This window comes from Pangasianodon hypophthalmus, chromosome 29 (assembly GCF_027358585.1).
Source record: "Pangasianodon hypophthalmus isolate fPanHyp1 chromosome 29, fPanHyp1.pri, whole genome shotgun sequence".
Taxonomy (NCBI): Eukaryota; Metazoa; Chordata; class Actinopteri; order Siluriformes; family Pangasiidae; genus Pangasianodon; species Pangasianodon hypophthalmus.
Window position 1 is genome coordinate 13873391 of NC_069738.1, and position 14883 is coordinate 13888273.

The following is a 14883-nucleotide window of genomic DNA, read 5'->3' on the forward strand; positions in this document are numbered from 1 at the left end:
TTTCTAGGCATATGGACAACTTTACGGCAGGCATATGACAGCTGAAAAGAGTAAGACATAAAGAGTAAAGGGTGAATAGAAGAGAGAAAGGAGAAGGAGACGATTGTTTTAGATCAGCACAGATGAGTATGGTCACTCCACCCAGGGAGGAGGCCTGCTCTGCTCTCTGTCCATCATTTCCCCTGTCTGCATCAGAACAAAAGAACTTACGGAATTACGTAAATGAATATACACATGGATAAATCAACATAAATACATAAATACTGGGATGGCTTTTGCAGTAGAAGCTAACACGTCAGCAAACATTAACAATTCATTAAGGGAATTACAGCATTTCTAATTTTGAATCTAGTCTGGGCCAGTATGGTTCATATGAGCTCATGTTACTGGTCCCCATTAGCACAGGATAATTTACTGGCTCTTGAACTGCCATGACCCGTTAATGTGTCCAGACTTTCCTCCATTTTATACTTACATACATTTGACATACTCTGTAACAGTCACTTCCTGTTTTAGCTTAATCGGCCCTTAATGGAAGTTGTGTCTGCCACAGAGCAGTTATAATAGGAGTGAAACTCATTTTGATTTAACAGGCTTTATGTGATCATATACACTGCCTATTCATGTTTTAGTAATCTGAAAATTAGTACAGATAATTGCACACTATATTTACTAACCAGTGCAAGAAAGCACAAACAGGAGTGCTCACAAGCCGGGTCTGGCGTAATGAAAAGTGAGAGCGATTGATTCTCTCTCTCTCTCTCTCTCTCTCTCTCTTTCATCTTTGGCTCTCTCCTGTCTCTGATTCCATTCATCATCTCCCATGCGACCTCCTGGTGAAGGTTACTGCCAACAGATGGAGTGATGGAGAAACTGAGGGGTAGAGAGAGGAGGGAAAATGACAGAAACCCTTTTCACCTTTCTTATCTTTATCCATCCATCTGTTCTTTTCTCATACTTTTATTTTTGTGCATTCCATCATGTTTTCTTAAACTTTTCTTTTATATGCACTCCCCCCGTCCTGTAACCCCCCACCCACTGTACTGAGAAAGACAGCGTTGACTATCTATTGATTAGCCCATTAAAAATCCTAGGACCTGTCATCCAGACTTGCATACTTTTCCTATTAGGTTAACTGTAGTTTCTGAATAATTCATAGTAGTTGTTAAATAATATGCTATGTAGACTTTAAAGGAGTTAATTGTTCTATAGGATAAATATAGATTTCATGATTGTGGTGCTGCACTAGTGGGCTTTAACTTTGGGCACACGGTAAGATTTCAGCTCTGTTTTACCCCTTTTTACTGCCAGGTGCAGTGAGAATCACCTGGATACCTTTGTGTCCATGTGTGCACACATGCCTAGACCTTGCTGAATTCACAATGTGACATATGATGCAGTATTTGCAATAAACCCCTGAGTCTGCTAAGTTAGCTGGACTCCACAAACAAGCATGCATGGGCTAGAGTTGGATTCCCTCCATTTCCCCCTCATCTCTCTACTGAGTTGGGTCCTTCTGCGTTTTTTCCAAACTCCCCCACCGTCTTACTCACTGGTTGGCCTGTAACTGGTGCTGCTAATGTGGTTGAGTAAGTTTCCCTCACTGTACTTTCTGCTGCTCACTGCTAAGCCTGCTACATTAGCCAGATTTAAATACTTTGGAAACTGAAAATGGGCCCCAGCTACAGTATACAACAGAAGTGAATACACCCCTTTGCAGTTAAATGTCAAATGATTAAAAATTATATCACCTCAATAACAACAAACACCTCCGCTGTGAAAGCCTCAATAATTGCATTATTTCTAAGTTGACAAGTAGTCTATTTCCTTTTTTAAACAATCAAAAACAATAACTTTAGAAAGACTATATTGAAAATACACTCCCCAAAGTAGAAAGTCAATGCAACAAAAGTGAATACACCTGTGATCACTGACACACAAGTTAGAAAACCTGTGATAACTGAAACAAAATTGAGTACATCTGTGATTTCCACTTAGACTATTTGCATGAACATGGTTAAAAAATGACCTGTGAACCCCACATCTTTCTCAGTTTTGGACCTATGGGCTGTGTCTATCTACATGTCTGCATCATGGCTCCACGTGGAAAAGAATTGAGAGAGGAACTGAAAAATCTGATTGTGAGACTTCACAAAGGATACAGGAAGATCAGTGACCAACTAAAGATCAGTTGAAACACAGTTTCAGCAATAATCAGGAGGTATAGAACAAGTCATAGTACCACTAATCAGAGCTGCAGTGGCCGTCCTCCTAAAATGACACCATGGACAGTGTGCTACTTTTGCACAGTCTTTACAGCTCTGAAAAACAGAAGGGCAAGAGCTTCAGACTTGGCACAGGGGTTATCAATGGAAATCAGAGTTTCTGTGACAGCTCAGACAGTGCATACTGTCAACCTCTATGGAGGGTGTCCAAGAAAAAAACGCTTGCTTGCTCTTCGGCACAAAACTGCATGATTAAACTTTCCTAAAAACATGAAAAGAAGCCTGATGATTATTGGGAGCACACTGTTTGGTCAGATCAGACCAAGATAAGTTTTTTGTTTAGTGTGAACCTGGGCAGGATTACCACTTAAATGTATAGTCTGGACAGTGAAGCAGGGAGGTGGGAGTGTGATGATGTGGGGCTGCATGAGTGCAGAAGGTGTTGGAAAGATGACATTTACAGGTAGCACCATGAATGCCTGTGGATATACCAAAATACTGGCTGACATGATGATCCCAGTCTCCAAAAGCTTGGCAGAAGAGGAATATTCCAGCATGATACCAATCCAAAGCACACTGCCAAAATCACGCAAGAGTTTCTAAAGAAGAAAAAAGTGAAAACTATAACCTGGCCAAGTATGTCGCCTGACTTGAATCTAATCAAACATCTTCGGGGTATTTTAAAGAGAAACGTAGAGAAACACAACCCCTCCAGCAAAGAGCAGCTGAAAAAATAGTCTCTGAAGAATGGCAGCACATCTCTCCAGAAATTTGTGCAACACTGTTATTCTCCATGCCAAGGAGGACTGAGTCTGACATCAAAAATAAAGGTGGACATACGAAGTATTGAAAAAATAAAAGATTTGAATCTCAGTACTGTCCGTACTGTGGGTATATTTTTAATATAGTAAATCTAAACTGGCAGTTTTTAATTTACATAAGAGTAAATACCCTACTGTTCAATTACTGCAAGGTGATACAATTTTGAATTGTATGTGATATTGCACAGGGGTGTATTTACTTCTGTTTTGTACTGTATGTGTGCACTGCCTCAGCGTCAAACCTGTTCCAGCATGACAATGCCCCTGTGCACAAAGCGAGCTCCATGAAGACATGGTGTGTGAAGGTTGGAGTGGAAGAACTGGAGTGTCCTGCACAGAGCCCTGACCTCAACCCCACTGAACACCTTTGGGATGAACTGGAACACCGACTGAACCCCAGACCTCCTCGACATCCCAACATCAGCGCCTGACCTCACTAATGCTCTTGTAGCTGAATGAACACAAATCCCACAGCCACGCTCCAACATCTAGTGGAAAGCTTCCCAGAAGAGTGGAGCTTATTATAACAGCAAAGGAGAATAAATCTGGAATGTGGTGTTCAGAAAGCACATATGGGTGTGACGGTCAGCTGTCCACAAAAATTTTTTGGCCATATAGTATAGGTAACTAGCGTTTTCTACAGCTTCACAAAAGTATAATTAAAAAGCATCAAACGTTATGCATCTAAACAGTACATCTAAACCACACAAATCACTCATCAACTGAGATGTTGTCATGAGACCATGGTGGCAATTCAAATCTGGCAAATGCATTTTGGAACCTCTTCTTTTCTATTTCAATTCGGAACTCTCAGATCATTCACACATGAAACATCAAAACCGAAGCTTTAAAATGATTACTTTAAAATGATGCTCAGCATAAAGGTCAGAACACACAAAATTGTATGACATTTATATTAGTGATTTATTCAGAATCTACAGCGTAATATACACGATTATTATGTTATTATCAAATGCAACTGGTTACTGATTAAAACAATAAACAGTGTGATGTTAGGTTTATATTCCATATTGTTTATTTCTGCAAAAAGTTGGTGTTTGATTCCAAAATGCTGCATCTTTCAGTGCACGTTTCTATGTGCACAGTTAATCAGATTGGTCTCATCTGCTGACCCCTAAAATGAAATACACAAGCACTCATACATGTGTTAAAATATATGGCAGTTATCTAACATCAGGCATGTGACTTGACTGAGTGTGCATCACTGCTTTAACTGGCTCCATTAAACTCTATACATGCTCCCACTTCCAAGAATAGATCTGGTGTGCACTCTTTCTCTTCTCCCTCTCTGTCTCTTTTGCACCTTCTGTCTCTTTTCCATGCCTTCATCATGTTATTTCTATCATTGTTTTTGATGTAGAAACCTCTATCATGTCCTTTTGCTTCTCTGTTTCTTTCTTAGCTTGCTGTGTGCAGTCAAAGTAATTGCACAGTCTCACTGTCAAGGCTTTTAGCAGAAGTAATCCCTTACCTTATGGTTCTCTATATGAGTCATTAATAATAAAGTAAATTATTCAGTAATTATTATACATTATTCAGTTCTACAGTCAAACTAATAGGACTGGCATATAGTTATGAAAGAGATTATTGCAAGTCTGGCTGCTGACAAGTCCTGGGAGTTTAAGGGGTTAATGTAAAATTGTGTCTAGCATATTTAAAGGTGCCCCATTTTGTGACTGCTACTGAAAGCTGCATGTAGCATTTATTACAAGTGGCATGAAACCATTTTACTGCTAGTCTGTGCTGCAGAATGGTAGACTTAATATGGATACAATAACGCTTTTTAGTTGGGCTATAATGTCCTAGGTTTGTGGGCAGGGCCGCAACAAATGATTACATTTCTACTCAAATAACAATAGATGGATGGACTTTATTGATCCCAGAGGGATTATTTAATCAATAATAATTTAGATTACAAATAATGCATTTGACCATTTTCAATAGACACAATAAATTTGAATTTTGAAGGTTCAGATGGATTGTGTTGATTGCTTTCACTCTCTTTTTCTACTATAATACATAAAATTGCTACACTAGTATTCTGTATATTTTACTACTTTGGCCATTGAGGTAAAAATCATTTTGTAATACTGGAGTAATGTTGACAGCTTAGGCTATTTAACTTACCAAGCCAGAGCTTTTATCCAAGCAGAAGCCTTCAGGTGGTTTGTTTTCAACCGCTGTGCAGCATCACCTTTATACACTTCTGAGTGGAAAAACTCCCATAGTTTTAAGATTTTAAGTCTTGATTCTTTGACTACTCTCCTGTTTCTGCCATCATTCAAAGTTCTGTTTCTGTCAACCCTGCAATATTTAGTCAATATAATAGTCGATTGTACTGATTATGTAAAAGATGGTGTCTCGATACAATACAAACTGGAAGAATGAGCATTGTGAATATGTGTTTTAGGTTTCCATTTTCAACTGATTACAACATCCAATATTATAAAAGTACAGGAAATAATATAAAAGATAACTTAATAATGACAGTGTTTGTGTGATCCATTCAGACTTTTAGCAGCATATAATGAAACAAAAGCTGCGCATTACTGTAGAATGCAGCAAAATTAAACATCTCTCACTGGTCAGGAGAGCTTATGTGCGCTAGTGCACACGGTTGCCATTTCTCAGCAAAATTTTCACCCCAACTAACCGCTTAAAAAAATTTGTGAATTGGAAAAGAGCATTTTCTTCATTTTGTTTCTTTGTGTTGCAAACAAAGTTTGCCGTGGTGTATGTGCATTTCTGGCTTGTTGTTTCAAAACCAGCCCAATTTAGTGTAAAAGCCCTGGCAACCCTGCTGGTGTGACTCTGAGGGGTGTGTGTCTGAAGCATTGGGTGAATTCTACTGTTAGCTTGTTGTACTTTGAAAGTCATTGTGCTTCAACAAAAAATTCAGAGTGAAAAATTTTTGAGATTTGTAATGAGTACTTTGAGGGTCTAAATAAAATAAAAATTTTTACTCTTGGAAATGTAACTATTTAAATGTAAATGTATTCATTTAAGTACTCGAGCAAAGTATAAATACACCAAAATAATTTATGTACATTAACTCAAGTATTGTCTACCCCTGACAGTGCAAAAGTCAATTAATACTATAGACTATACAATAGACAATACAGTAAATAAAAAACATTAAACGCTACAGAAACCGAAACTAATGATAATGTAAACTCTGTTGATAGTCCTGAGCAGCAGTATGAACATGTAAAGTGACTTGTATATGGATTATTAAATATCATAATGAAATGAGATGGGGTGAGGTTGGTCAACTTTACCCAGATGGGAGCAGTGCAAACAGAGGTGAGATGGATCCTTCGTGATGCTGCAGGCCTTCCTTATACACCACTCTGTGTAGGTGGCAGGAAAGTGTGACCCAGTAATGGCCTGGGCAGTCTTCACCACCTGCTGCAGTGCTTCCCTGTCTGAGAAGGAACAGTTTCTGTAACAGACAGTGGTGCTACAGGTCAGGATGCTCTCTATGACACACTTCCAGTGCCTCAGTTGCTAATGGAGAAACCTGTGATCTTTTGCAGATTTCCTCAATTTTAAACGCATACAGCGATGCTGTATGTGTAATTCCTCGTTCAGAATTTAATTTAACACACAAATATCTCCTTTGTCGTGACTGACTGCATGTTTGAGCGCCGCCATCTTGGACCATAATGAAATATGTGTAAATAGTAAAATACATGTCAATTTCATATTTTAATGAAGCCAGTTAAGTTTAGTCTGTTTAATTTTGGCTTAAAGCTTAATGATGAGGCAATTTATATATGATTTGGTACAGTTTAGATAAATAGGTAGAGAGAAAGATTCAGTTAAATCCATAGATTTTAAGCTTCTTGTGCTTTTTTTAAAAAAAGAAATCCTCATTTGTATTTTTATTTGGTTATTGTTACTATAACGGGGTGGCACAGTATTGCAGTGCTGCCTCACAACTCCAGGGTCCCTGTTGCGATCCTAAACTCAGGCTACTGTCTGTATAGACTTTCGTATGTTCTCCCTGTGTGGGTTTCCTGCAGGTTCTCTGGCTTCCTCCCTCTGTCCAAAAATATGCCAGGAGGTGGATTGTGTACGCTAGGTGTCATTGCCCTTTTGGAGTGAATGTTTGTGTGAATGTGTGTATGGTACCCTGCAATTGACTATTGTCCCATCCAGGGTATATTCCAACCTCATGTCTAGTGCTCCTGGGATATGCCCCGGCTACACCTCAATCCTGACCAAGAGTACTGAAGATGAATAAGTGAAAATATTATAAACATTGAATAATAATAGCCCTAGAGAGGAAAATCGGTAGAATAACAAGATGTTAAATGTTAAGTCATACCTCACAGTTTCATCTTATACTTTTTTTTTCTTTATAAAACAAAAAGTACACTGCAGCCTTACTACAGGTGTACATCAGACGAGAACCTTACAAGATGGTTCCACTCTCATGCAGCTGCCAGTCAGGAATAAAGTCTGCAGAGCAAGGTGAAAAAGCAGAGTCAGTGTGACCGTTATGTCATAATAGTGTTCCCTGTTTTTAGTAATTTTTCCAAAATGAAGAAGAACATGATTGACTGGTTTGTTCTCTATCAGTCATTTTTTCAGAAATCATAATGATGTGTACAAATTGACCTACATGAAAATTTTTTCTTTGTTTGGTCTGATGGCTTGTTACAATCAAGGCGAGTAGGCTATATGTTCCAAGTGAAATGAGTTGGTCTGTTTCTTCTGTTCATTAAAAAGAACAAATCTGCCTTAAAGTGAATGTGCACCTTTACTGCAGGTTTGAAATAATTGCATTTTAGGGGGCGGGTCCCAGCCTGTGCGTGGAAGTGGATTTGGTGTGACCAGATAAGAGAAGCAGGTGAGGGACAGATGTCAGCATTACAGCATTTCAGGGATGCGCCTGTGGATTAACCATTATGGGAGGTGAACATAACTTCATTAATGGGGTGTAAAGCTTTCTCACTGTGACAGTGCATGTGTTTGCTTTGTACAGATACACGATCAGCCATAACATTAAAACCACTGACAGGTGAAGTGAATAATATTGATTATCTTGTTACAATGGCACCTGTCAAGGGGTGGGATATATTAGGCAGCAAGTGAACAGTCAGTTCTCACAGTTGATTTGTTGGAAGCAGGAAAATGGGCAAGTGTAAGGATCTGAGTGACTTTGACTTTGAAGGGCCAAATTGTAATGGCTAGATGACGGGGTCAGAGCATCTCCAAATCTTGTGGGGTGTTCCCGGTATGCAGTGGTTAGTACCTACCAAAAGTTGTCCAAGCAAGGACAACCGGCGAACCAGCAACAGGGTCATGGGTGTCCAAGGCTCAGTGATGTGCGTGAGGAGCGAAGGCTAGCCCGTCTGGTCCGATCCCACAGAAGAGCTACTGTAGCACAAATTGCTGAAAAAGTTAATTCTGTCTCTGATAGAAAGGAGTCAGAACACACAGTGCAGTGCAGCTTGCTGCATATGGGGCTGTATAGCTGCAGACCGGTCAGAGTGCCCATGCTGACCCCTCTCTATCCCTGAAAACGCTTACAGTGGGCACGTGAGCATCAGAACTGGACCATGGAGCAATGGAAGAAGGTGGCCTGGTTTGATGAATCACATTTCTTTTACATCATGTGGACGGCCGGGTGCCTGTGTGGTGCTTACCTGGGGAAGAGATGGCACCAGGATGCTCTATGGGAAGAAGGCAAATTCTTGGCCTCCAAATTCCTCAGATCTCAGTGGTTCTTTTCTCGGCCTCAAAATGGCTTGCTTTTCTTCCATAGACAGCTGTATGGTCTTCATGTTGTTTTATCCTTTTTTAACAACAAAGGTGCCATGTCCGAAGTTATTTAACACATCTAGATGTAAATTTCAGGAAATGAAAGCTGAAATTCTGATCTGTCTTCTAAATTCATCTTTTGATCTCAAACCCAAATGGCTATAGTTTATATCAAAAGCAAATGAATTGGCCTTGCCGTTTCAATACTTTCGGAGGGGACTGTGTGTTGTTATTAATGCTTTTCTTCCCACACCAAACTGTGGTCATGAGCTGCTGCTGCTTCCAACACCAGATTCTTTCAAATGCAAGTGGTCCTTGTCAGCTTCTTTTCTATGTAACTCTATAATTTTTCTCAAATATCCACATGTTCCGTCTTTCTAGCATCTCCTCATTTCCATTTATTCCTGACCTTATCAGCTAGGTCTTCATCTCCTCCGCTTTATCTAACACAATGCTTTGTGTGTTTTTTGCTGTTTCTCACTATCTCTTGCTCACTCTCTCTCTCTGGTTCCTTTGCTCTGTCCCATATTCCCAGGGGTAATGAGCACTGGGTGACTTAGGATGGGTCAGTGCCTCTCTTTCTCTTCTCTCTCTCTCCAGTCCTCTCTCCACTTGCATCTTTCTTTTCAGAAAGCCATTAAGGGACGAGATTAGGCACATCAGGCAACAGTGGCCTCAGCCCACACTGGGTATCTTGAGGTATTTTTAGATAACCATTTCACATTCTGCAAGCTAGTTTATATGCCTGCCTCCTAATACAGGAAAACACACACACATAGACACACACACACAAACCTGCAGATGCACACTCCAAAACATCTTCCCCTGATGTCTGGTACCGTTTGACAGGTGGTATTGCTGGTCAGTGGTTAAGGTAATTAACACTCATTAGAAAAGCTAACAAGATCTGTATATGTGTGCACATTCCCCTGTTTTCCTGCGTGAGTGTGAAGTGTAATTTGTGAATGTGCAAATGGGGAAAGAAATAGCTGTGATAATGAACAGCAGAAAGAGTGTGTGTGTGTGTGTGTGTGTGTGTGTGTGTGTGTGTGCGCGTATGGGGCATTCTGTTACTCCCCTTGTCTTTCTCTTCCGTCTCTTTCATGCACAGACACAAACCCCAGAACAAGTCATTTTAGCTAAACTGATTCAGATATGGTTTATGTATACAGTACACATTTAGTGCAACAAATACAATTCCAGAGCCTTTGTGTGTGTGTGTGTGTGTGTGTGTGTGTGTATGGGTGTGTTAAACATAGCATCTGACACATAAAGGCAAATTAATAATACCCCGATTTAATAAAGGAACATAAATCTCAAACTGGGATAATCATACAGTATTCTACTGGACAGCCATGTGCACTCTGTCACAGAATATTGTTGTTTATCAGTTGGAGTATTCAAGTCATCAATCCTCATTATACAGTAAACTAGTGCAGCAAAATATCTATAAACCCTGTCCTTCACTCAGAAGCTACTGTATCTCACCCATGCAGAAGCTACACTGTGATGCTTTTATTTATTTGTTTTTGTTTGTTTACTTACTTAATTATGTACTTACTTAATTATGTACTTACTGACTGACTGACTGACTAGTTTAGTGACTTACTCACTGACTTATGTACTGGATTACTGACTGACTGACTTACTGACTTATGTACTTACTGCATTACTGACTGCAGGCTTATTATCCATTAATAAGCAGACGGATACCTCAATCTGAATAAAAAATGTTCGCTTATACACCTTGATTGGTATAGAGTAAAGTCCGTCAGGTTTTGTGAGGGGTAATATTGTCAGCACAGCAGTGACATTGTGACCTTATATGTGGGCACTGGTTCAAGTATGCGAAAGACAGCAGTGTTGTCAAGGTTTTAAACCACAGTGTACACTTTCTGGGCACTTTGTATTAGACACACTTGTTTTTATAACTTGTATGTGTAAGGTTAGACTAGAGTTCATCTTTTTTCAAGTACAAATTTTTTTGTTTTCTGTATTCTACTGGCAATCCCACTAGGCTGTTACTCCTTGGGTACTGCGCATATCTTTGGCGTAGTATTTTGACAGATTGTTTTGCTGTTAATATGGTGATGTGGCATAGTGTGCAGAGAACTTTGGTAAACATAGATAAAGCATTCTCAAAAAACATGATGGTAATAAATAATGCATTACACAACATAGTGGTTCTCAGCTCCTTTTTTTTTTTTTTCCTACCCAAGGGCCCCCTCGGGTCAGATGAAATATTCCAAGGCTTCCATATAAATGATCCCATTATAAATACTTGTGCCTATGAGTAAAATGATACAACAGCATATCTTCAGAAATATCTGACAATTTTTTTTCAGCTGCATTAAATATATACTTAACTATTAAAAAATTTAACAGGAGGTACGGACTATTTTTTCCTCTTTTTATTCAAGCTATTCCTCAACCCATTACACATAGGAGAAATAGATATGAGATTGACATTGTGGTTCTATCATATTATAGTTCGATCATATGTTTCATTACTTTGACAAGAGAACAACCTTACAACACTTTTGCATGGATGAAAAAGTACTCCCTGATTTTCTCTATTACTGCATACTATGTCACAGTGAATACTTTTAGATCATTAAACAAAAAGTAATTTTATATAAAGAGAACCTTATGTAACACCAACCACATGTATTAAATTATTTCATTAATTAATTATTTCATTAATTTAAGGAACAAAGTTATCCAACATACAAATCACCCATGTTAAAAAGAAATTACTCTGTTAGGTACTAAAACAACAAATTAGCCAAATTTAATTGAGCACTAGTGAATTTAAACCTCACTTATTAGTATTATATCATAGTTTATAGTTACAAAAAATCACAGAACATCGCCATCCCACATGTTGGATAACTTTGCTCCATAAAATAAATACATTAAATAAATTTAAGACATTTGCTATGTGTTATTGTTGATGTAGGAGTGGTATTTTAAACGTCTTGTGTAGCCTTTAAATGTAGTGTATCATAGCCTAGATAACAGATGCTGACAGATGTAATATATAGAATAGGATATCAAGCCATGCTGGGTTGACAGTACACCTCTCAGAGAACACAGCACACACAGGGTGAGAGTGCAGCTGAGCTTTTTTATCTGTGCTCATGCCCTTGGCACAGTAGGTAAACAGTAATGTAAACTTTTAAACCAAATCATGTTGTAGCTTTCCAGCTTGCTCACTGCTTCCTGTTCTCTTTACTCTGGACACACACACACACACACACACACACACACACACACACAGCTCACTGCTCAGGGAGAGGGAAAGCAATAGAGAGAAATCACATAACAGTATGAGGGACAATAGTCATTAATTATTACCCCTCAGGCTCATCTCCAAACACCCCCCTGTTACACACCCTGACTGCTCTGTGAAGGCTGGGGAGCAACACAAAAAAGAGATTAAAATTCTTCAGAATAAAGCAGTGTGCCCCCACAGAGAACCATCTTAACACTAATAAATGCTCGCTGGCACTGTTCCGACTAGACTGGACTAGATCTGGCTCTCTACATGTGTTCCATGAGGTCAGTGTTCATATCCAAAAATTTGGCTAGCAACTTGGCAACCTCTGTCCTTGGGGATGGGTTGGGGAAGGTGAGAGATCGAAATGGGACTGCAATTATTGAACACTCGGGTCCTAACTCATTTCTCTCTGTCACAGCCGTTACCAGAGCAACCAAGACCTCCTCTTTCCACTTTTTCAGGAGACTGAGGTGGTATAGCTGTGTCCTGTGTTCCTCCTTTCGCAATACTTCATAGTCAAACTCCCCAGCTCAAAGACTTTTTTGCCACTTTGCAGGTAATTTCAAGCTAGAAGTGGGCAATAATATGATGACTTTATTTCCCAGTGCAAATTGTCTGTTAGAGCCACAGTTGTCCTTCCTGGGCCTGGAGCAAGTTCTCTCATGATAAGTCATCCAGTTCATAGAGTTTTGCTCGCTGCTCTAGGATGTAATGATCATCATTTTTACTTCTTTAATTTCTTAAAACATCCAACACCACCTTGGGCTTCCTCTGATATAACAGCTCAAAAGGGGAAAACCCAGTGGATGCCTGGGGCAACTAATACAGCGTCCACCCAATAATCCTAGTTCCAGTATATCATCATGTACAAACTTGCAAATCATGTTTTAACTGTCTTATTAAAGCGCTCAATTAATCCATCAGTTTGGAATTGGTAGATGCTGACTCGGATATTTTTAATTATTAACAATTCGTAAAGTTGACAAATGACATTCACGGTGTGATGCCCGCTACCAGCGTACATCAGTGTGAATGACCGGCCAATAAAAACAAGCCATTAACTGCTGTATTGTTTTAGCTACCCCATGTGTTCAGCCATGGGATTAGAAAAGCATTTCCTCGTGGCTTTATGAGACCATCAATTGTGTCACAGATTCTCCTGTTTGAGTGTCCCAACACACTCTGTACAGTTTATCATAAACAGTAACATATACATTTCAAAACAAATCGTATTATAGCTTTCCAGATGACTCACTGCTTCCTGCTCATCTTTTTGCCTACAGCAACACACACAGGCTCAGCTCACAGCTCAGATAGAGAGACAGAGCGAGAGAGAGAGAGACAGAGAGAGAGAGAGATCACAAAAGTATACATGGGACAACAGGGCTCAGGTGTGCCACATTAGTTATTACCCCTCAAGCTCATCTCAGCTCCCAGTGCAGACCCACACTAACCCCTGCCTCCACTTGCTACAGTGTCTCAACCAGATAATGCAGACAAAATTATTTAAAAAAGACTTCTCTAACTTAACCTATTAGCCAATGTTAATATTTGGTGAAGTTCAGTAAGGCCCTGTTCACACCTGGTATTAACATCTGTCTCGACTGATCCGATCACAGGTGGACAGCCGAAAGGCATAGCCATTTACACCTGACATTTTGATTGGGTCTCCAGAGACCACTTGTGATTGGATTTCATACATCATGTCACACACATTTATTACATCTGTCTTCTGCTGCATTTGTTTTCAGGGAGAAATGTCCCACAAATCCTAACTCATGTCCCTGTACGGTTGGTTTAAATGTTGTGATCTCATGGTCTGCTAATGAAACTTATAAATGAACAGAAAATGAAACAACAAAAGAAGCTACGAAAAGCAGCTGCTTTTGTCTCTGCTGTGAAGAACTCTAGTGTTCACCTTGATCTCCATTCGGTCTTTTCCTACTAGGGCAATAACGCAGTTGATTAGTTGCTCCTTCACTGTTGTCCAGGATGCATCAGGATGCTTTTGCATTCACATTATAAATGTGATGTGTCTCCAAACCACCAAAGAACCATTACAATGCATCTTTGAGACACATTGGATCCCGTTCACACTGACCACTTACAATCAGATCACCCAGGACTCGCGGGTGAACACAGGTGTGAACGGGGCCTAAGATTAATTCTGTGATTGGATTTGTAGTTGGATTTGTGATTTAGTGCCATATTTAAATTGTCAGGTAGGCTGTATTTTACATAATCAAACTAAGCTAGCTTCAGGTGTCTGTCACTTTTGGTTTAGCTTACATTATGCTACTTAATCAATATATGACGAATATGTTGTTGTAAATGTATTTGTTCTTGATGCTTATACTTTGTGACTTTATGTTGCTATTGCTGATACCTGTTATGGTTGTAAAATAACTTTTGGAATCTCAAGTCTGGTTAATTATGATTAAACTATTACTATGGTTGGTTTTAATAAGTGTTATTAGATTTAAAAGGATCAATATCATTAAATACTTATTCAAGACAGGTAGGTCTCGGTTTATAATAATTTCTGTCACATTTCCTTTTTAAATATAACCTTTATTTAGCCATAGAAAAAAATCTCTTGAAGGCAGCACAACAGTTACTACAAATAACATTCAGACACAGGACATAGCAAATAACATCAGTAAAAACACTGCGAAACAATTAAAAACAGTCTACATATCAGTCTTTACTAAAGTTTCCAGTAGTTAGGCTGAAATTATGAGAAATGCAGGTTTATCTTCACATCTGT

At 39.2% G+C, this 14883-nt stretch overlaps 1 protein-coding gene across 1 annotated transcript in view; it reads left to right on the forward strand.

Annotated features, from left to right (window-relative positions):
• efna3a (ephrin-A3a) overlaps window positions 1-14883 on the forward strand; it is an 83818-nt gene that overhangs the window by 47544 nt on the left and 21391 nt on the right. The gene's annotated exons all lie outside the window — the stretch shown is intronic.